At 32.4% G+C, this 25,893-nt stretch overlaps 1 protein-coding gene across 4 annotated transcripts in view; it reads right to left on the reverse strand.

Annotated features, from left to right (window-relative positions):
- Window positions 1-21,293, reverse strand: part of nav2a (neuron navigator 2a) — a 226,426-nt gene extending 205,133 nt beyond the window's left edge. For all 4 annotated transcript variants that reach the window (XM_073836405.1, XM_073836404.1, XM_073836403.1 and 1 more), the window contains exon 1: window positions 21,188-21,293. The gene's annotated coding sequence lies outside the window, so the exon portion shown is untranslated. The remainder of the gene's footprint in view (window positions 1-21,187) is intronic.
- Window positions 21,294-25,893: the final 4,600 nt, after the last annotated feature.

Here is a 25,893-nt window from a genome sequence, read left to right on the forward strand (position 1 = left end):
TGCTTTAAAATAGTATTAATATTGTAAAGTATTTTTTTTTTAAGCCTCATCATCTTCTAGTCTCTAGATATGACTCCCCTCTTCAAATGTTTTTGGCCCAGTTTATTGTCCTCCAGGTGAATGTATTAAGCATGACAGCTTATAAAAGTCAACAATCCACATAATTTGAAGTATCGTTCTTGTGTAGCAAAAAGAGTGAGAGGAAATACACTAACCCCCAAGTATGAGTGATAACAATAGTCTTTCAAATAGTGGAGAGGAAATCCTTAAAAACTATTTCCTACACCCTGAGCAGCCCCCCAAAATCCCAACTACTCCGTCATTTCTTTTCTACCTTTGAAAACCAAGATGCATTTAAAAGAGTGCAGTATATTTATCTTCCTTTCTCTCGTTCTTGCCATCTCTCTTTTTCAGACCTCCTTTCTTTTCACTGCAATCCAAGCAGAGAAGAAACATTGAGAGGGAGACGAGGGCTTGAGGAAGAGGTGGGGTGAAACCAATTAAAAGACTACAAGTCATGCTCGAGCAGGACAGGCTTGATCGGTGGTGCGAGCCGGAGACGTGGCCTAGGAAACCCTTCAAACGCAGGGGAGCAGAAGTTGCGTAAAGGAGAGGAGTGTGTGTGTGTGTGTGTGTGTGCTTGGCGGAGGGGAAACTCATTTAGCTGGGCTGCAGATAAGAGCCTGTCACAGTCAATGAGTCTGTATACAAAAGGGTGGATAAAGAGCATACAGCAGTTTTCAGGGGAAAAAGACGATGAAAAGGGGTTGGTGGGGTGAGTAAAGGGGTAACGCAGGAGGAGGGATGTGTGAAGAGAGAAGGCTGTGGAACAAACGTCCTGAAAAACCAAATGATATTAACAAAGAGGAGATGAAAGACCAAATAACGTCTTACTTCACTTGTAAGAAATGATTATTGCCAGTTAGAATTGTAGGATCAGTCCCACACAGTACAGCTGAACACTATTAGGATAAAATAAAAATCGTGATATGGTTTAGTGGATATAAGATTTCAATAAACTATTATTATTGATGTTTTATTATTATTGTTATTGAAATATGAAACAATAAAAAAATATTACCATTGTAATGATACAATTTGTTTGTAAAAATTTAGTATTTAAGAAAAAACTATCATAATAAAATAAAAAGGAGATACATAAATAAAATATCACCAATATTTTATATGATTATTGTTTTATTCAAGATTCATGTATATTACTATTGAAATAATATCATTTCAAGACGTGATAGATGTATTTTTAAGACAAATAATAACAAAATACAACTATTATTATTATTATTATTATTATTATTATTATATTGAACACAATAAGAATATTACACTTCCAATAATACCATTTGTCTGTCATTTATGTACAAAATATTTAATACATATTAATAAATTGTCTGATAATACTAAATATTTATTATGATTATTTTTAATAAATAATCATAATAAATATAATAAATATTTATTATGATTATTTTTAATAAATAATCATAATATACATAAAGACGATGTATAAATTAAATTATTTTATATCGTTATTGTTTTATGATTCATGTTATTATTACACAAAAAATAAATATTGAAATAATTTCATGACATGATAAATATGCTAAAATAATTATAATTATAATGATTAAATATTATGAAATATTAAACAACAAAAGAATATTACTATTCCAATAATACCATTTGCATGTAATATATAATAATAATGTATAATAAGTAATATATATAATCATAACAATTAAATAAAATATACAAATAAACAATTATTTAATTTTAGCTCTGTATTGTTTATCTGTACGATTATTAATACTAAATATAATTGTTAAACAAAATAAGAAAAAATACAATTGAAATAATAATAATAATAACAATAATAATTGTATTATTATAAACAAAATAAAAAATAGTACTATTCCAATACTACAATTTGTCCGTAAATTATGAAAAAAAAAAAAAAGTATATGTAATCATAACACAATTAAATAAAGAGAAGATATACATATATACTGTATATAATATTTATATATAATTATTATTCTAAAATTATTATTTGAAAATATGGTCAGAAATAATAATAATAATTACATTTTATTGTTGTATTATAATTATTATTAATACTAAATAAAAATGTAAATTATAATAAGCTTGATTTCAAAACAAATGGCAAATGGAAAGACCTGAACCCTGATATGAAAACTACTGTGTGTGTGTGTGTGTGTGTGTGTGTGTGTGTGTGTGTGTGTGTGTGTGTGTGTGTGTGTGTGTGTGTGTGTGTGTGTGTGTGTGTGTGTGTGTGTGTGTGTGTGTGTGTGTGTGTGTGCTCTGTTTAATGAAACTAGCATTTTTGCTCAAGGCAGAAGACGTGGGAGAGAGATGTGTGCCACTGATAACGCCATTACAGTTTGTGTGTGGCTATAATAAGGTCATTAGAGTTGATACAGAATATATCAGTGTATGATTGAGTGGCAGCGACAAAAAATGTGCGCACACACACTCTCACATGCACAAACTCATAATAACTGTGAGTGTTAGATATGGCTCAGAGCAGACAGGATGATCCGTTTATGTGAGTAACATGATTGGAAAACGGGACTGAATGAGAATGAATGACGCTTTGTGTGATTCTCTCTTTCTCTTGCTCTCTAATGTGTGATGGAGAGATCTTTCAGGAGCTCAGTGTGAATCACACACACCACAGGAGCTGAGATTTCCTGCTGATCTACACAGCAATATGTGCTCAGACACAAACACAAAGATGGGTTTGGGAATTCATATTCTACTCTCATCCCATCCTATTTAACAACCAGATATCACAAACAACCAGCTTCAAGCAGTTATCAACCATAAATATGCAGCTTCAAACAGCTAATGAGCTTAAATGGAGAGTCTCAACTACCTAATGATCATACATAATTAAATTAAAACAAGCAAATGACTATACATGACCATCAACAAATGACTGTAAAGGCTAATGACCAAAAACAACCCACTTGACCCAGCTTATAGCCATAAATGACCAGTTTCAACTAATTAATGACTCTTACTGACCTGTACAAACATGCTAATGGCTACTTTCCAACAATTACTGATCAAAAACCATCTACTGACCAGTTTTAACACACATTGACCAGCTGACATGCTTAAATGACATGTTAATGAGTAAAACTGACCAGTTTCCGTATTTACGATAGATCACCTGTTTCCACCAGTTAATGAACATAAACAGTGTGCTTTGAATGATTAATGACCAGTTTTAACCAGTTAGTGACCATACATGACCAGTTTCTACCAGCTAATAACCCGTTTCAACCAGTTAATGAACATAAACAATCTGGTTTGAACTGCTAATGACCCGTTTTAACCAGTTAATGACCATAAATGACCAGTTTCTACCACCTAATGACCAAAAACATCCTGCTTTCAACATCTAATAACCAGTTTCAACCAGTTAATTAACATAAACAGTGTGCTATGAATGGTTAATGACCCGTTTTAACCAGTTAGTGACCATACATGACCAGTTTCTACCAGCTAATAACCCGTTTCAACCAGTGAATGAACATAAACAATCTGGTTTGAACTGCTAATGACCCGTTTTAACCAGTTAATGACCATAAATGACCAGTTTCTACCACCTAATGACCAAAAACATCCTGCTTTCAACATCTAATAACCAGTTTCAACCAGTTAATAATAATAAACAATCTGCTTTAAATGGTTAATGACCAGTTTTAACTAATTAATGGCCAAACACCCTGCTTTTAATGGTTAATGGCCAGTTTTAACCAGTTAATGACCATAAATGACCAGTTTCTACCAGCTAATGACTAAAACACCCTGCTTTAAACATTTAATAGCCAGTTTCAACTAGCTAATAACCAGTTTTAACCAGTTATTGACAATAAATGACCGTTTTTTTAATAGCTGATGACCAAAAATACCTTGCTTTAAAGATCTAATGACCAGTTTCAACCAGCTAATAACCCGTTTCAACCAGTTAATGATAATAAACAATCTGCTTTAAATGGTTAATGACCAGTTTTAACCAGTTAATGACCAAAACACCCTGCTTTTAATGGTTAATGACCAGTTTTAACCAGTTAATGACCATAAATGACCAGTTTCTACCAGCTAATGACCAAAAATACCTTGCTTTAAAGATCTAATGACCAGTTTCAACCAGTTAATGATAATAAACAATCTGCTTTAAACGGTTAATGACCAGTTTTAACTAGTTATTGACCATTTTATTACCAGCTTATGACCAAAAATACCTTGCTTTAAGCATCTATGACCAATTTCAACCAGCTAATAACCAGTTTTAACCATTTAATGAATGTAATTTGCTTTTAATGGTTAATGACCAGTTTTAACCAGTTAATGACCATAAATGACCAGTTTCTACCAGCTAATGACCAAGAATACCTTGCTTTAAAGATCTAATGACCAGTTTCAACCAGTTAATGATAATAAACAATCTGCTTTAAACGGTTAATGACCAGTTTTAACTAGTTATTGACCATTTTATTACCAGCTTATGACCAAAAATACCTTGCTTTAAGCATCTATGACCAATTTCAACCAGCTAATAACCAGTTTTAACCATTTAATGAATGTAATTTGCTTTTAATGGTTAATGACCAGTTTTAACCAGTTAATGACCATAAATGACCAGTTTCTACCAGCTAATGACCAAGAATACCTTGCTTTAAAGATCTAATGACCAGTTTCAACCAGTTAATGATAATAAACAATCTGCTTTAAACGGTTAATGACCAGTTTTAACTAGTTATTGACCATTTTATTACCAGCTTATGACCAAAAATACCTTGCTTTAAGCATCTATGACCAATTTCAACCAGCTAATAACCAGTTTTAACAATTTAATGAATGTAATTTGCTTTGAATGGTTAATGACCAGTTTTAACCAGTTAATGACCATAAATGACCAGTTTCTACCAGCCAATGACTAAAAACACCCTGCTTTCAGTTTCAACCAACTGTTAACCAGGTTCAACTAGTCAAAGACTGTGATTGACCTGTTTCAACCAATCAGACCATAAATCAATAGCTTCAACTTGATAACTGACCATAAACGATGAGATTTAACATGCTAATGAATATAAACCACTGTATTCAACCAGCTAATGAGCAAAAATGGTCAATTCCAACCATGTAAATACAGTTAACATTAGCCTCATATTCCTGGCAAGTCATCCAACCCATAGTTTTGTTAGTTAGTTGTACTCTACGGAGCTGAATTAGCATGCGCGGCATGTGGCCTCCTCTACACATACCTTCAAAGTTGAGCAGCTGAGGCTGACATAAAGGCTAATGTTTCGGCAAGCTTTCGGGGACACAGATGGAACAAAAAACACGCACCGTGTTTGACAAGGTACCGGAATGATGCAAGGTGACACTGTGCTGGCAAGCACTTGGCAGTTAAGATGGCAAAGGTGGAGAGAAAAACATGTCATGCTCGCTTGGCTAACACGGGAGTGTTGTCTGAGACGAGAGCGAAAAATCTGCCACTATTTGAGGTCACAAGGTCACCGGCTGACTGTTTACCACAGCAAGATAAGGACACAGAGGCTAACAGAAGGGTGAGACAGGGCAGGTGGGCTGATTCACAGATGTAATCGTACAGGAAATGATTTAGAGGGAGAAAAATGATTGGTTAGGGTCAACATCGCATTTAAAGGGGAGCAGCAAAGGTTGCCAGGTCCTCTGAAAGTGCAGATGGTGAAATTAAATTTCTGAGATGGATTATGTGGACATATGTAACAATTTCCACCAATTTTTTTTTCTTAGCAGATACAGAAGAGAGTGACAGGAAGCACTGGAATAGAAAGGGAGAACATTGGGCATGCTTGGACCTACATTTCCCAGTGGCCTGCAAATGTTAAAAAAGGCAAAATTCCTGACATTGTCTTGCCCTCTATTGCTCCATCTCTTCCTTCTTATTCCCTCTTCTATTCTTGATGTCCATCTCTCCTCCTGACAAAGATGATCCAATCCTCTCATTCATTATTTACAGAGGCTGAAAAGTGCTTCACCGCACAAACACAGACACACACAGACACACACACATTTACTACCACAATCATGGATATCTATAAATGCAGGAGGTCTAGACCTCATTATTTCTTTGATGCAACAATTGATCAGTTTTATTACCTATCCTGCAGTCAGCTCTTACACTAATTATTGAACAACACTGGATACTATTGAGACTAGTTCCCTAAGCACTTATAATCATATTTATCATCATATTTATGGCCAAAACTGATCTGAGATCAGCTTTCCTGTGGCTACAGTGTAAATGACATACAGCAAATAAAAGTAGGTTAATATTTCTAGAAGTAAATACCAGGGCTTTCAAGTACACGTCTTGTTTTCTGTCGGCAACAACATAACCTTTGAAGAGTAAAGGCACCTTGAGAAGGTTAAACTGATGTAAGAAAATCAATAATTTAGTACAGAAAGAAATGCAAGAAAGAAGACAAGTCAACAAAAACTCTAAGTAAATAAATAAATATTATTTAGAGAATCCCTTTACAAATATAATGCAATAGAATATGGGCTTTTCATTGGAAATCCATTTTAATCCATCTGTCATGTATTAGCAAGAAAATGAAAGCTGAAATGCAATTTGTTCAAATTAAATGTCATTCCTCCACCCAGCAGGTCTCTCATGTCACCTTTCAACCTCCAGATCCTCTAATGGAGAGAGAATTGATCAACGCTCTGCAGTTAATGACATGAGCGCCTAATAAATGTGGGTCTCCTGGGCACCTCATGTGAGATATATGAGCCCACCATCTATACATGTGGGGCTGGAAGGAAGTGAGTGGGCGGAAGTTATTAAAAAGACATATATAATGCAAAAAGATAAAGATGATTTGTAGTTTAGCAAAATAAACACACACGGGTGAAATAACAGAATAATTCAAAGCATATTCATTAAAAAAAGTTTGGGAAACCTGTTTGAAAACAGTCAAAATCTGTTTACAAGTGAATAAGTGTTAAGACTGCTGGAGAAAGACTAAAGAAAGACGGAACAATGGAAAGAGAGACATGTCCTTGCCCCCATGCATCTGCAGCTCAGTGATGAGGACAGATGAGGTCATTATAACAGGGTTACAGCGCCCACCTGTGCATGGACCTAATGATCCGTAAACACACACACCAGGACGGAGTCAACAGAGGCTAATGACACTTCAACCCCACACAAGCACCATAATACTGAGGCTGCAACAGAACTTTCCACAGAAAACAACTTTTTCAGGACTTGTACACGATAAAACATTTTCTACTTGCAAATTACCAAAAATGCCCTGCTTCAAACATTGTCCAGTTTCAACCAGTTAATGAACAAACAATCTGCTTTGAATGGTTAATGACCAGTTTTAACCAGTTAATGACCAAAAACAACCTGCTTTAAATGTCTAATGACCACTTTCAACCAGCTAACAGTTTCAACCAGTTAATGAACATAACCTGATTTTAACAGTTAATGAACCGTTTTAACCAGTTAATGACCATATATGACCAGTTTCTACCATTTAATGAACATAATCTGCTTTGAATGGTTAAAGAACAGTTTTAACCAGTTAATGACCAAAAACAACCAGTTTCTACCTGCTAATGAACACCCTCCTTTAAACATCTAATAACCAGTTTCAACCAGTTAATGAACATAACCTGATTTTAACAGTTCATGAACCGATTTAACAGTTAATGGTCATTGATGACCATAAATGACTAGTTTCTACCAGTTACTGACCAAAATATCCTGCTTTAAACGGCTAATGACCACTTTCAACCAGCTAATAACCAGTTTCTACCAGCTAATGAAAATAAACACCCTCGTTTAAACATCTAATGACCAGTTTCAACCAGCTAATAACCGTTTTTTAACCAGTTAATGAACATAAACAATCTGCTTTGAACGGTTAATGAACAGTTTTAACCAGTTAATGAGCAAAAACAACCAGCTTCTATCAGCTAATGAACATCATAACCCTCCTTTAAACATCTAAGGACCAGTTTCAACTAGCTAATAACCAGTTTTAACCATTTAATGAACATAAACAATTTGCTTTGAATGGTTAATGAACAGTTTTAACCAGTTAATGACCAAAAACAACCATTTTCTACCAGCTAATGAAAATAAACACCCTCCTTTAAACATCTAATGACCAGTTTCAATCAGCTAATAACCATTTTTAACCAGTTAATGAACAAACAATCTGCTTTGAACAGGTAATGAACAGTTTTAACCAGTTAATGACCAAAAACTTCCAGTTTCTACCAGCTAATGAACATAAACACCCTCCTTTAAACATCATAGGACCAGTTTCAACCAGCTAATAACCAGTTTTAACCATTTAATGAACATAAACAATCTGCTTTGAATGGTTAATGAACAGTTTTAACCAGTTAATGACCAAATACAACCAGTTTCTACTAGCTAATGAACATAAACACCCTCCTTTAAACATCTAATGACCAGTTTCAACCAGCTAATAACCTTTTTTAACCAGTTAATGATCAAACAATCTGCTTTGAACAGTTAATGAACAGTTTTAACCAGTTAATGACCAAAAACTTCCAGTTTCTACCAGCTAATGAACATAAACACCCCCCTTTAAACATCTTAGGACCAGTTTCAACCAGCTAATAACCAGTTTTAACCAGCTAATGAACAATCTGCTTTGAACAGTTTTAACCAGTTAATGACCATAAATGACCAGTTTTAACCATTTAATGAACATAAACAATCTGCTTTGAATGGTTAATAAACAGTTTTAACCAGTTAATGACCAAAAACAACCAGTTTCTACCAGGTAATGAACATAAACACCCTCCTTTAAACATCTAATGACCAGTTTCAACCAGCTAATAACCATTTTTAACCAGTTAATGAACAAACAATCTGCTTTAAACGGTTAATGAACTGTTTCAAATTACTCTTATGAGTCGGTTCTTGTGAATGAATCAAATCAGAGAGCCTAACCACTGTGGTCAGATCCAAGAATGGTCTTATAATTAGCCATTTAATTTAGTGAATCAAAAATATACAACATGAGCAGTGTAGTCCAATTCCTGACACATATGACTCTTTAAGATTTGGTTTAAGATTTTTTTTTAGTGAATCAAAAACATACAGTTCTACCAGTGTACTCCATTTTATTAACAGACAACTCTTATGAGCCAGTTGGAGTGAATCAAAGACAGACAGCATTACAAGTGTAGAACGATTACTGAAACAAATGTTTCTTAAGAGTCTGTTTTAATGAATAATTCAAAAAGGCGATTACAGATGTTAATGATTCTGAAATTATGTATAATGACTGCACTAATTCAGCAGAATTCAATGCAATTTAAAGCAGAGATAAATTATTTCAAATGTAAACGAAATGGACATTATACATTCTTCCTGAAATATCTCAAACATCTCAGACAAAAACCTAGCGATAAGACTGCAATGAAACTCTGTTTTCAATTATTGAACAACTAAACAGAACGATTCAGCTTTATTATCTTTCAGAGTTTCTTTTCTGCAGAAGCAGGGCACAGGCTGTGAAATATCATTTCAGATTTGACAATAAAAGCTGACAGCTGCTTACTTCAGAGAGACAGCTTTTGTTGAACACTGTCAAACTTCAAAACCATATCAAAGCCAATTCATAAAGCGCATTGTGTATGTGTCGACAAAAGGGAGAAACACTTCTGCTCTCTCCAAGGATTTTTCATAAAACTCTAACACCTACATAAGAAAGAGAAAAAAAAGATTATGATCCATGTTATTATATATACATACTTAAAGCACCACTCTGTGTTTAAATGATATTATAATGCTGATTAAAGTCTACATAACAATTGTGTTTTTGAATGCATGCATGCACTGGATTTAAAACTGTACTGTGGTTGCATTGATTTCAGATTGGCCCGGTTCTTCAATATCACCAGATAGATGGCCCGTTCCTGTCAGATTTTGCAGTTTTTGGACAAGCCTTTTCCCATCCATCTTCCTGTCTGTGTCAGAGCTGACCTCTATAAAAGGATGAAGCTCTGGCACAGGAGTTTCATAAAACATCAGTCTCCTAGACAGCTGTTAAAGAGGAAGTCACCTTGTGCTGCTGTATCAGGAGACACATTTCCAGCAAGAAATAAAAAATAAAAGTGTGAGAGTACTTCATAATTTTCAACAATACTGGTGAGTGAATCCTGGCTGAACTAATTCAAGTTAGAAAATAGTCACAAAAGTAGCCAATATCATGTCTAGCATAGCTGCATACTGTCATCTTCTTACATTTCTTCACATCTGTCTTTTGCACTTACGTTCCCTCTCTGATACTATCAGATCTGTCCTCTTGTTTGTCATGGAGCTCTTCTTTCAAGTTCATGTAAATATGCATAGACTCAGTCAACCCACGCACTCCTCTAGCAAATGATATTCCCCATCGCCCTCACCAGCCCAGGAACTTGCTGAGGTGAGCAAGTTGATTCCCCTGCGCTCAGCGGTTGTCCTACTGAAGACAGGCTGAAGTGTCTCTCTTTATTACGCTCACAATGTGAAAGCCTTGGCGAAGAGATGCCATACTGTACATCATGACTCATTGCGCCCTGCTGATCTATTATTACAGTCTCTTGAGAGCCAGACACTACCAAGAGAACAACGTTACTGCTCATCCACTTCGACTCAGATGTTCTTCTACAGTCCCTTATGAGGGATAAAAATAAATTAGACAATTGTTGACATGCAGTGAGAAAACAGAGCTTTAACATTTGAAGGAAAATCATATTTCACATTGAAATCTCACAGCTTTTGGTATCTTTGCTCATCAGAGCAAAGTTCAAGACATTAAGATCTCTTTTGATTTATAGACAATTCTTTTTTTGTAAGAAAAGACGTCTGAAATTTAAGATATAAACTCAGAATTGGAAGAAACAATGGCAACAGCAGAGGCTTAAATTAGACAAAATCTCATAGAAAGAGCGCTGGGTACTCATGGTACCATGTACAATAAAAAAAAAATAAAAAAAATCCTTAAACCATAAACTTCCAGTAGAATAATTGTTTTACACAGAATTATTTTCTTTCAAGAAAAAAAGACTGAACTGTTAGAGACAAAAAAGTCTGAATTGTTTATTATTATTTTTTAAAGTTACTTATGTGTTATGAGCTTTTGTACATTGTATAATTTTTTATATATATATCCGTTTAGGATTATTTATTTGTTTTTTTAGGAGTGTTATTTATTTTATTTTCCGGTTTTAGTTTATTTTAGTACATCACCTTACGTAAGCTGCCAAGGCAGTATTTGATAACAATATAATAGTTTTAGCAATTTTATATGCTTTTGTCATTTTATTTTTCGGGTTTAGTTTATTTTACTTTATAATTTTAGTACATCAACTTAAGTAAGTTGCCAAGGGAATTTTTCTAATTTTCGAGTTTTTTTAAGTTTAAGTTTTTCATCTTATAATTTATTTTAGCTTTATTTTAATTACTGAAAATTATTAAATAACAAAAATTATATAAAAATCTATATAAATGTTATTCCTGTTGTTTTGAATATATATATATATATATATATATATATATTCTTTTGTCATTTTATTTTATTTTATTTTTCAGTTAATTTATTTTAGTTCATTATTAATTTTTAATTTTTAATTTATTTATTTATTTTATTTTTTTGTATTTTGTGTTATTTTATTTTCAGGTTTTAGTTTATTTTAGTTCATAATTCATAAGTTTAAGTTTTTCATCTTATACTTTAATTCAGCTTTATTTAAATTACTGAAAATGATTGAATAAAAATCTATATAAATCTGTTTGCTGTTGTTTTGACCCCCCCCCCCCCCAAGTTTTAATCATTTTGTTATGAGTTTTTGTACTTTCTATAATTTTTTTGTATAATTTCTTTGCAATTTCAGTTTTTTTTTTAAATTTAAGTTTTGCATCTTATACTTTATTTTAATTACTGAAAATGATTAATAAAAAATATATTAAAAATCTATAAAAATCTTATTGCTGTGTTGCAGAAACAACTGATATATTAAAAAGGACTTTTCTTTCCTATGGGTAGAACTGTGGAACTGTCTCGAGTGATTTGATTGGCTCTGCCAGTGTCCTCTGAACCAATTATATGCCATTCTATCTTCATAATAAGGTTAAATGTTACAATGGGTTTGTTTGCTGCCGAGTTTAATACGTTCCTGATGGGTTCATGCCACTGCTAATACAAACCAGCAAGAACACTGTCAGCGCTTCAGAGAATGCAAACTCGATTTGCATAATTCCTTTGTCCGGCAAATAGAAATATTGGAGATTGCACTCAGAATGGAGGCAAAGCAAATTATACGACCTCACATTTCACTTCCAGATGCTCCATATCAACTTCACCATCTCTCTAACTCTAGAAAGACCAAAATGAAAAAAATGAGACGGTGCATGTTGAATCTGTACAGCTGCATGACAATATTATAATTGAGGATTTTGGGTTAAAGGACAAGGTATTTGCAGTTTCAGCGTAAAGTAAATTTCCACTAGGCGGCAGCACTCACAGTTAGGTTGTTGCTTTCCAAAACAAGTTGAAGTAGAACATGAAAAATGGCAATAAAACAACTAAATCTAAAGATAGAAACAACTACTACTGTCTAAATGGGCTGTTCTTGGCCACAAAATCTACAATATTCACCAGACTTCATTGCAATAGTCAAAATTCCCACTTGCAAAAGTATTACTTACATCGCAATCAAAAAAAATGAGCTGAATTTCATGTGAAGTACACGGTCCAATACACATTCCCTTATGAGACCACCAACAATAGACTAAATATGAGCGCAGCCATGTGAACATTAAGGGACAGGACAAACACAATAGATTTGAACTGCGTCTGTTGAAGCGTGTCGGGAAAGCGTGTATTCCTCACCAGCTTCACTGGGAAATGTCTTACAAACAAACATATGATTGACACAGGTGAACCCAGAGTCACCCTTCATGGCTGAGAGGACAGGAGAAGATCTCATGAAGGAAAAATAGAAATGACACATCTGGTGTAACATGTCAATCAGTGACATAAAGGGCAGAAGATCGCTGGGATAGACCCCCCGTTCCCTTGGGATGAAGCATTATGAATAATTCCAGATGATAAAAATGCTGACAGTTGTGTGTGTATTATGCCACTGTAATCCGTCCTGTTAAAGTATTTTTAGGTCAGTTTTCAGTTTTCATAAAGCAATGAGCCTTTATGAGTCGTGCATTAGAGTGATTTTACTATGGTTCATGAAAAACAACATAAAAATGAAGACAAAGTTGACTAGAATGTACATTCTAGGTGTTATTTTGAACAATACACCAGTGCAGGTTAATCAAAAGAAAAAAAAATGTTAAGTGCAATATACAACATATTTTACAAGTGTAATGTAACATGTTTCTTGATGAAAAACTATTTAACAATGAACAAAAAAAAATGTAGCATAGGGTGCAATTTTATTCGTAGAGAATTGATTGAATCGTGAAAATAGAGCCTGAATAAGAGTTTGATAAATCAGTGCAAATGGTTAACATTATCAAACAAAAAAACGCTTAATTTACACTACCAGTCAAAAGTTTTCAAACAGTAAGATTTTTAATGTTTTTTTAAAGAAGTCGTATTTGATTCAAAGTACAGCAAAAACAGTAAAATTGTTAAATATTTTTACTAATTAAAATAACTATTTTTATTTGAATATATTTTAAAAAGTAATTTATTCCTGTGATTTCAAAGCTGAATTTTTAGCATCATTACTCCAGTCTCCAGAGTCACATAATCCTTCAGAAATCATTCTAATATGCTGATAATAACATTTTATTGTTATTATAATTATTAATATTTAAAACAGTTTAAAACAGCAATTTTTTCAAGATTCTTTGATGAATAGAAAGATCTAAAGATCAGCATTTATCTAAAATAAAAAGCTTTTTTTTGTAACATACACTATACCATTTTTTTGAAAGAAATTAATACTTTTATTTAGCAAGGATGCTTTAAATTGATCAAAAGTGGTAATAAAGACATTTTTAATGTTCCAAAAGATTTCTATTTCAGATAAATGCTGTTCTTAACTTTTTATTCATCAAAGAAACCTGAAAAAAATTCTACTAAGCCATTTACAAAATAATACAAATACATTTTTTTTGGAGCAGCAAATCAGAATATTAGAATGATTTTTGAAGGATCATGTGACTGGAGTAATCAGCTTTTAAATCACAGGAATAAATTATAATTTAAATATATATTTAAATAGAAAACAGTTTTTTTTAAATAGTAAAAATATTTCACAATTTTACAGTTTTTGCTGTACTTTGGATTCTATTTTATAATCCATGATTTTCTATTACATTTAATAGCAGGCACACTGTCTACATTCCATTTTCTCCTAAATGAACAAATGGAACACCACAATTCTGGCCGCCGCACATATAAATCACCTGAAACTACAGCTAGCGGGACTCCTAACCGACTCTCTCCTCCTCAGCTCTCAGTGGAGACAGGAGAGTGCACATCGCACAAAAATCACATAAAAAACCTCTAATCGCCTTCCCGCCGAGCTGCCGCTGCGCCTCTAACTCTCTCTAATGAGCCCCTGCGGATCCAGACGTCAGGCCTCAGTCAAACCAGCTTCCTCAGAGCCAATCAGAGCCGGGAGGAAGTGAACGGTGTCCGGAGCACAGCGATGCCACTGCTGTCAACCCAGTGGCGTGGGTGCTGATGCTTGTTATGCAATTAAACCTGCGCATGAGAGCGATTGCACTGATGGATAATATCATTAAGTGTAAAGCGACACCAAGCCAATTCCCATTCACACATGGATAAGCAGGCCCAGAGAGAATCAGTGCATTTTTCGTGCTTATTTTAGAGCAATCGCGTCATAGAATTAAATAAGAATGTATGGCATAATGGAGCATTTTACATCAACATATACAGTTAAGGGCAAATGTTTACATACACCTTACAGAGGTGATACTTATTTACCAAAATGAGAGGGATCATACAAAATGCATGTTATTTTTTATTTAGTACTGACCTGAATAAGATATTTCACATAAAATACGCTTACATATAGTCTACAAGAGAAAATAATAGTTGAATTTATAAAAATGACCCTGTTCAAAAGTTTACATACACTTGATTCTTAATACTGTGTTGTTACCTGAATGATCCACAGCTGTGTTTTTTGTTTAGTGATAGTTGTTCATGAGTCCCTTGTTTGTCCTGAACTGTTAAACTGCCCGCTGTTCTTCAGAAAAATCCTTTAGGTCCAACAAATTCTTTGGTTTTCCAGTATTTTTGTGTATTTGAACCGGGGTTGAAAACTTTTTGATTTTAAAGATCAAGATAAATTTAACTTATTTTCTTCTGGGAAACATGCAAGTATCTTCTTGTGCTTCTTAAGGCCAGTACTAAATGAAAAAAAAATATGATATTTAGGCAAAATAATACAAATCTACACATTTTAATTCTGTTCAAAAGTTTTCACCCCTGCTCTTAAAGTGTTGTGTTTCCTTCTGGAGCATCAGTGAGCGTTTGAACCTTCTGTGATAGTTGCATATGAGTCCCTCAGTTGTCCTCAGTGTGAAAAGATGGATCTCAAAATCATACAGTCATTGATGGAAAGGGTTCAAATACACAAATTGCTGAAAAACCAAAGAATTTGTGGGACCTGAATGATTTCTCTGAAGAATGGCAGGCAGTTTAACTGTTTAGGACAAACAAGGGACTTGTCTGGCTACAGCATACCTTCATAGTGGACACCTTGTAATTCTGGCAACCCTTGTGGAAAAAGCTTGGTGTTTTGGTCCTAAAATCCAAATCACATTTGGTTTATAAACCATGCGGACGTGCCATGTTTGGACTAAAACATTTCCCCCTCAAATCAATACCAGTAATGCCAGGAGTGAGACAGTCTGCCGTTTCCCGTCTCAAACTTAGACAGTCTGTCGCATAGGGTCTCTTCAGGGAAACACACCAGCTTATAGGCGAATTAGACTACAACTAATGCAATGCATATGATACCAGCCCACATGTTAAATAATGTACTTTATGTCCTGTATGGACAGGTTTAAAAACCACCAGTACAATAAATGACTGCTTTTAGTATAACTTTAGACATGAATGATAACTCAAATTACGCAGCTTGGCAAGGAAAGGCGTACTATCACTTTTCAAAGTAGTTCACAACATATAAAAACGTTACTTAATAGAAAAAAGTAGGTTCTAATTGAAACATGAGGTTTTTTTTTTAATAAGTGCCAATTGTTACTGTATTAAACAGCATATACGTGACCCTGGACCACAAAGCCAGTCTTAAGTAGCACGGGTATATTTGTAGCAATAGGGAAAAAAACATCGTATGGGTCAAAATTATAGATTTCTCTTAAGATATTAAGTAAAGAACATATTTTGTAAATTTCCTTCCATTAATATATCAAAACTTAATTGTTGATTAGTAATACGTTTTGCTAAGAACTTCATTTGGACAACTTTAAAGGGTATTTTTTCAATATTTTGATTTTTTTGCATCCTCAGATGTGAGATTTTCAAATAGTTGTATCTCGGCCAAATATTGTCCTATCCTAACAAATCATATATCAATGGAACATGCATGAGCTTATTTAGTCAGGGTCACATATTAATGGGGGGGGGGGGTAATTAAACTTAAATTTTTTGCCTTGCAGATAATAAATCTGGTGGAAAAACAAATCTTAGAGACTGTTTGCAGTCAAAATCACCCCAGCAAACACCAAGCAAAGCCCTACAGAAAATGTAAAAATCTCATTTAAATTGCTCTTAATTGAAATTCAGCACACTACTAATCATACTATGTATCATAATGGAATTTTTAATTAAAATCTGCCCTCAGGCAACCTGTCCTAATATAACAATATTCACAACAGCTGTCAAAATCTAGACATGTATTGACACATTCTGAGCTGTAACAGGAAATCATGAACTTTATGCTTAAAAAGCGAGAATCTAGAAGAATGTAGATGAGGGTTGATATGACGTTCTTCCTCCCTCATTATATTCTGCACGAGCTGGAGAGGTATCGCTATCTTTCACTGCCTTGGTGAACAAAGTGTGACAGCCAAACAAAAACATAGATGTGCAGAGGGAAAACAAGAAATGGAAATATTGCATAGACGCACATGCAATAGCACAATGTAATAGCAGTGTGTTCTTTATGAAGAAACATGTACTAATATCAGATCCTTTCAAAAGCACAAAGCCTCCTGCTGGAATTGCGCTTTGAAGTCGACATGCATGCCAATTGTGTTGAACTGAAAAAATCCAGAGGTTCAATTCCCCTCACAGCCCAAACAGAAGGAGGCAGCAAGTTAAGCAAATGCTAGGGGAGGGAGGTGTGTGTAAAGAAATAAGCTTGCATACACACAGCAGGTGGATTGTGGGAAGGGCGAGGAGGATGTTAGCCCTGCAGCTCCTGGAGCAGGTGTCTCATAATCAATTTAGATGAATCGCTTATGTTGCATTTGCTCATTTGTAAGTTGCATTGGATAAAAGCGTCTGCTAATTGAATTAATGTAAATGCGAATGCAAACTGCCTAATGGCTGAAACCTGAAAATGTCAAAACATACAAAGGGCAAAAAGGCAGCTCCTAATTCTGCATCTGCATAACATCCTGTCAACTGCAATGCCTTCATCTAGTCACATTTGGTGTGCATGTAGACTTCAAAGCTGAATTTGAAGCTGGCCTTAATCTGCTTTTTGAAAAGCAGCATAAATGTGACCCCGGACCACAAAACCAGTCTTAAGTAGCACAGGTATATTTGAAGCAATAGCCAAAAATACATTGTATGGACCAAAATTATCGATTTTTATTTTACGCCAAAAATCATTAGGATATTAAGTAAAGATCATGTTCCATGAAGATATTTTGTAAATTTTCCTTATGACTGGTTTTGTGATCCAGGGTCACAAATGTGTCCTTCACTGCCTATGATATCCCACAAACTTACACAGTTCAGTGGATGAAATAAATAAATAAATAAATAAATATATATATAATTCCATTTTTAACAGTACATTTGTTTTGGAGATATTAAATACTTGATTGTTTAGGCTATGTCTTGATTGCTTATGTTAAGTATGGCCATCAAATTAATGCTTTAAGAGCAAATTATTAAAAACTAATTATTAAAACCTTTCAAATGCATTAAAAACAGAGTTCAAAATAATGTAAGGGCCTAGGAACAAGTTTTTCAAAGTTGAACTGTTTTATTTGACAAAATGTCTCCAGAATTTACCAAATGTGACAGTAAAGACATTTATAATTTAACAGAAGATCTCGGTTTCAAATAACTGCATTTCTTTGGTCATTTTTTTTTTAAATATATACTGAATAAATAAGTTCTCCATTGATGTATGATATCTTAGAATTAGTGGTGGGCCGTTATCGGCGTTAACGTGCTGCGTTAACGTGAGACTCATATCGCGCGATAAAAAAAATATCGCCGTTAATCTATTCTCAAAGTTGGGTTGGGAGCTGGGTCTAAACTACGCAAGATATGATGACTTTCACCTTGATATTTTAGCGCGGATGACATATATCTAGTTGAATTGCACTGTAGGGGGCGAGAACAAGTCTTCAACTTCTGTGAAATTACCACACCAAATGAGACGCGCAGACATGGATGCAGCTATGAAGCCGCTTCAGGGCAGGTGCGTGCGTTGCGTGCCCCAGTGAAAATCTGCTGTGGCCCAGTAAAATCTCAAGTTTGAGTTATAATTTACTTTGATAATCCCGAAATAAAGACATTAAACTATATGCAACAACTGAATTGACGCTTCTAAAAGCAACGCAGTTTATTGGAAGACTATGCACGCAGATAGGCGCCTGTGTATTTTACGGGAACGCGCACGTCGTACAGCCTTTTGCGCAGAAGTACTTGGTTACACAAGTTTGTATAGTTAATTGTGTTGTAAATGCAATTGTCAAGCAGTTTGTAATGCATTTTGGAAACAGGAGATGAGCGCCTGGTCTAATGCGCCACCTGGCCCGTTCTCGAAGACTTGCTTTTAGTCAATATTTGGGTAGCACACATATTCTGAATGCCTTCAGTAGAATTTAAATTAGCCATTTTAATCTAGATTAATCTATATTAATTTCAAGATTTAATCTAGATTAATCTAGATTAAAAAAATTAATCTATGCCCACCACTACTTAGAATATAACAATATTTGGGCTGAGATACAACTATTTGAAAACCTGGAATCTGAGGTTGCAAAAAAAATCTAAATACTGAGAATATCGTCTTTAAAGTTGTCCAAATGAAGTTCTTAGCAATGCATATTACTAATCAAAAATTAAAGTTTTGATATATTTATGGTAGGAAATTTACAAAAATATCTTTATGGAACATGACTTAATATCCTTATAATTTTGACCCATACAATGTATTGTTGGCTATTGCTACAAATATGCCCGTGCTACTTACGACTGGTTTTGTGGTCCAAGGTCACATGTATGTCTGGTGTAAACATGAAAATTAATGTCAAAATTGTAAATAACAAGGGCTCTAACAAAAACTCTTTAAATGCTTTTAAATGATTTGATCTGCAAATCTGTTTTAAAAATGACTAATACCTATAATCATAAAAATGCTTAATATTAGCGACGATAATCGGCCGATTTTTAATCGTGTAACACTAAAGGCTGGAGTAATGATGCTGTGAATTCAGCTTTATCATCAAAGGAATAAATTACATTTTTTACTGTGTTTTTGATCAAATAAATGCAGCCCTGGTGAGCAAAAGAGACTCTTCTAAACATAAAAAATAAAAATCTTAAATCATTAGACGTGCACTTAGGAAGCCTGTCTGAAAGCAGCTTCATGCTGTCTTTTAAGTCACTGACTCTCTGGGCAGCCATGCAGCTGTCTTTGGTTTCAGACACGGCTGATATCTCTGCCTTCTAATCAGTGTCGTAAAGGTTAAAAGTAGCAGGTCATAATGAAAAGTCTGCAGCAAACACCTTGATCTCATCTAGCGCTTTGCCATTTCATTTATTCATTTATTCATGTCTACCTCCCTTGCCACTTGGAGGGAGAGACTGGCTCGTTAAAGGAGCAGCACTGAGTTACGGTACGGCCATTAACGTCTAATTGGAGAACAAGAACTATGGCAGCATTTAACCAGCCGCCACAACTGCTCTTTCTCCCAGCTTCTCTGCCTTTCTGTTGCTCTGAATGTTTGTGATTGTATCCTGAAATCTCAGTTCTCTCTCGCATCTCCCCAGGGGCTCTGTTCTGTGTCCGTGACACTTAATTAAATGTGAAAGGGGCTCTCTGGGCATAGAGCACCAGCCTGGCGGGTACACATGAGGCAAGTTGTTGGTTACACTTTGTTGTGACCCTGTAAAGATGCATGCAGAAACACACCCACAACCACGCCACGTTAACTCACACACGTTAACTATTGCATGAACTATTGCAGAGAGACAATTTTTATAAATTCAACTATCATTTTATTTTGTGGACTTTATGTAAATGTCTTTTATGTGAATTATCTATTAAACAAAAATAACATGCATTTTGTATGATCCCTCTTATTTTTGGTAAAATAATTTACATTTTGCAGATTCTGCAAGGTGTGTGTAAACTTTGTAGCAATTACAGTGCTCATTTTGCTTCCTGATAATAAGCAAACCGAAACCACTGACTTAGGGTAAATTATATAGGTGTTCTTATTCTTCGTTATCTTAAAAGTAATAACCGCCAGTCCAAAAATCCCAAATTTATAACAAATGCAGCACTGAAAGCCACTTTTCTACAGTATTTGAAGCTGCAATGCATCTAATTCAATTCTAAAAGCCTAAAGATTTTTTTTAAAGACAAAATAAAGATCTTTTGTTTTTCTAATGACAAAAAAAATGAAAACTTGCAAACCATTGAAAGCTTGAAGTGCAACTGTTCACAAATTACACAAAATGAAAAAAAGGTCATACCTTGTGTGCACGCATAATACAACAACTACTGTAGGCATTTAATTAAAATCTTTAGGATTATATATTGAGACCAGCATAAAGTTGAGTAGGAGGTATTAAGGACATACATACAATAGAAGGAATTGCTAAAGCAAACATTGGCTTACCTATGGTCAGAATCTCCAGGATCTGTAGCGGATGAACGGATCAGATTTCTTCAATGACAGAATGTGCAGCGTACACAGATGAGGTCATCGGTGATGTCTACTGTCAGTTTATCACCTGTGTGTTTGAATTTCAACACCGAACCAATCACGCTCAACACGGCTGAACTTTGAACGCTTTTAAAAAGAAACTGTCAGTTGCTTCCTTATGACTGTCGACCATATCCTTATTGTAAACACACCCAAGTTAATAATAATCCACACTCATGATAGTCAGTTCAGTATGACATCATATAAGGTCACTATCTATTTATCTAGCGTAAAACAGAACTTTCTGTACACATACTTTTGACCAAATTTCAGTCATAAATGCAATTTTACTGATAAAATGTGTTGACTAAAGTACTTATGTACACCTTTGACTAAATTTTACAGTCATAAATGCAATTTTAATAGTAAAATTTTGTTGACTGAAATATTTATTTGACCAAATGTCAGTCATAAATGCAGTTTTTAAAATAAAATGTAAGTATTACTTTTTTTCAGTACATATATTTTGACCAAATTTCAGATTTATAAAAGCTATGTTAATGATAAATTTTGTTGACTAAATGATTTAATAATTTACATACGTGTTTGACCAAATTTCAGATTTATAAAAGCAATTTTATTAATAAAATTTGTTGAAGTATTTAATTATCAGTACACATATTTTTGACAAAATTTCAGATTTATAAATGCAATTTTACTGATAAAATTTGATGACTGAAGTATTTAATTATGCATGTACATTTGACCAAATTTGTGTCATAAATGCAATTTTACTAATAGAATTTGTTGACTAAATTATTTATTTTATTACATATGTTTGACCAAATTTCAGATTTATAAATGTAATTTTAATAATATAATTTGTTGGCTGAAGTATTTATTGTTTCTATTTTTGACCAAATTTCAGAATCATAAATGTAATTTAAATAATATAATTTTTTGCCTAAAGTATTTCATTATTTACTATTTTTTGTCCAAATTTCATATTTATAAATGCAATTTTAACTGATAAAATTTGTTGACTAAATTATTTAATCATTTACATACATGTATGACCAAATTTCAGATTTATAAATGCAATTTTATTAATAAAATTTGTTGAAGTATTTAATTATCAGTACACATATTTTTGACCAAATTTCAGATTTATAAATGCAATTTTATTAATAAAATTGGTTGAAGTATTTAATTATCAGTACACATATTTTTGACCCAATTTCAGATTTATAAATTCAATTTACTGATAAAATTGGTTGACTGAATTTTTAATTATTTACATACATGTTCAACGAAATTTCTGATTTATAATAAAATTTTACTAAAAATAATTTGTTAACTAAATTAATTATTTACATACATGTTTGATCAAATTTCAACTTTATGAAAGGAATTTTATTAATAAAATGTGTTGATTGAAGTATTTATTATTTCTATTTTTGACCAAATTTCAGATTTATAAATGCAATTTTATTAATAAAATTTGTTGAAGTATTTAATTATCAGCACATATTTTGACCAAATTTCAGATTTATAAATGCAATTATACTGATAAAATTTGATGACTGAAGTATTTATGGATGTACAATTATTATTATTATTATAATATAATTATTATTATTTATTATTTCTATTTTTGACCAAATTTCAGTCATAAATGCAATTTTACTAATAGAATTTGTTGACTAAATTAATTATTTACATACGTGTCTGACCAAATTTCTGATTTAAAAATGCAATTTAAATAATAAAATTTGTTTACTGAAGTACTTAATTATTTAAATTTTTTACCACATTTTATAGTCATAAATGCAATTTCAATAATAAAATTTGTTGACTGAAGTATTTATTATTTCTATTTTTTGACCAAATTTCAATCATAAATTCAATTTTACTAATAATATTTGAAGTATTTTTTTCATACATAATTTTTTGACCAAATTACAGATTTATAAATATAATTTCACTGATGAATTTTGTTGACTGCAGTTTTTAATTACTTTTTAATTTTGACCACATTTTATAGTCATAAATGCAATTTTAATAATAAAATTTGTTGACTAAAGTATTTATTATTTCAATTTTTGACCAAATTTGACAGTCATAAATGCAATTTTACTAATAAAATTTGTTGAAGAATTTCATTATTATCAGTACATATATTTTTGACCAAAGGTAATTTTTATATTTATCTAGCAAACTTTCTGTATGCATGAATTACCCTAGCATCACATTCTGAACACATCCTCTCTCTATCATACAGAAATTGACGTTATTCCTAGCTATACATAATAACCATACAATCCTATCAGGTGTTTCAATGACTGCACTGCGATTAGTGATGATCGTCACACAATAGCAGCGTCTCGGGGCTCAATTAAAGCCTGAACGATTTCATTTGATGCTTCACAATGACAGAAGGGAACAAATGTCACACAACACAATCTCAGATGAGCTCTTCTGCATAAATTACTCCAGGAAAATAAATGCTGCTTTCATTCCTGTAACGGGATGATACTTGTGGATCGTTATGAACAATGTGATAGAAGGACCCTATTCATCACACTCATTTTCTGCTGTTCTTTCTCTCATTCACCTTCTCCCGCAGTAATACATGCTAATTGAATTACTGTTGACTGATTAAACGGCAGGGCAGAGGAGACAAGAGCAATCCAGCATGTCCTCCTGGCCTCTGCTCCACACTACAATTCTCTCTCCTTCTTTATTACTTGAGTACTTTATAGGAAAGAAGAGGAGAGGATAAATGCCCATGGTGGCATCCATCTAATTTAACTGGCTATGTGAAATACTGGGGTTTTATTGAACAGACACCCTTTCACTTCAACAATTAGTCAATAAAAGGAAGCCCTGCATAATGCTTTAGAATAATCTGACCCTAAATTATACATACATGCAATTTTGCTAATAAAATCTGTTGACTGAAATTTTTTTATAATTTAAGTACATTTTTGCCCAAATTATGGAGTCATAAATGCAATTTTAATAATAACATCTGTTGACTAAAATATTATTTAATTATAAAGTATATTTATAATTTCACAGCTATAAATTCAATTTTACTGCAATTGTTGATTGAAGTATTTCATTATTATCAGTACATTTATTTTAACCAAATTTCACAATTATAAAAAGTTGTATTAATAAAAAGTTGTTGACTTATTTAATTACTTATATTTTTGACAAAATTTCACATTTATAAATGCAATTTTACTGAAAATTGTAAAAAATTAGATGACTGAAGTATAATTTTTTATGCACAATTTAAACAAATTTCAGTCATAAATGTAATTTTAAGTATTTATATATCTATCTATAGATATATACATATACACATATATATATATATATATATATATATATATATATATTTTTTTTTTTTTCTTCACCAAATTTGACCAATTTTACTAATACATTTTGTTAATTGTATTTAATAAATAACTTAAATAAATATTGTGAAACTTTTTGTGCTGCCATACTTGGCCAGGACTCCCTGGAAGAAGAGATTTTGTATCTCAATGGGACTTTCCTGGTAAAATAAAGGGAAAAAAAAATTATTAGTACATTTATTTTGACCAAATTTCACAATTATAAAAGCAGTTTTAATAAAGGTTGTTGAATTAAATATTTAATTACTTACTTATATTTTTGACCAAATTTCACATTTATAAATTTAAATGAGTACTTAATTATTTATGTACATTTCTAACCAAATTTGATAGTCAAAAATTAAATTTTACTACTAATGAAATATTAGTATTTTTATTTACTAATAATACAATTTGTTGATTGAAATATTAAATTATCAGTAGATATATTTTTGACCAAATTTCAGATTTATAAATCCAATTTTACTGATAAAATTTGATGACTGAAGTATTAAAGTTTTTATGCACATTTTTTTTCTACCAAATTTGACAGTCATAAATGCAATTTTACTAACACGTTTTGTAGTTGTATTTAATTATTATCCGTACATTTATTTTAACCAAATTTCACAATTATAAAAGCAGTTTTAATAAAAGTTGTTGACTGAAGTATTTAATTATTTACTTATATTTTTTAACCAAATTTCACATTTATGAATTCAAATTAGCATTTAATTATTTATGTACATTTCTAACCAAATTTGATAGTCAAAAATTCAATTTTACTCCTAATGAAATATTAATATTAGTATTGATTGAAATATTTAATTATTATCAGTATATATATTTTTGACCAAATTTCCGATTTATAAATGAAATTTTATTAATAGAATTTGTTGATTCAAGTATCAGTACATTTATTTTAACCAAATTTCACAATTATGCAATTTTACTGATAAAATTTGTTGGCTAGAATATTTTTTATTATTATTTATATAAATTTTTGACCAAATTTCAGATTTATAAACGCAATTTTACTGATAAAAATGTGTTGACTGAAGTATTTATTTATTTATATACTTATTATATTATATATATTTTTGACCAAATTTAACAGTCATAAATGCTATTTTACTAATAAAATTTGATCAAGTATTTAATTATTATCAGTACATATATTTATGACCAAATTTCACATTTATAAATGCAACTTTACTGATGAAAGTAGTTGACAGTAGTAAGACTGCATTAGAGACAGTTCTGTTTGTGAACTTT

The sequence above is a fragment of the Garra rufa genome, chromosome 3 (assembly GCF_049309525.1).
Source record: "Garra rufa chromosome 3, GarRuf1.0, whole genome shotgun sequence".
Taxonomy (NCBI): Eukaryota; Metazoa; Chordata; class Actinopteri; order Cypriniformes; family Cyprinidae; genus Garra; species Garra rufa.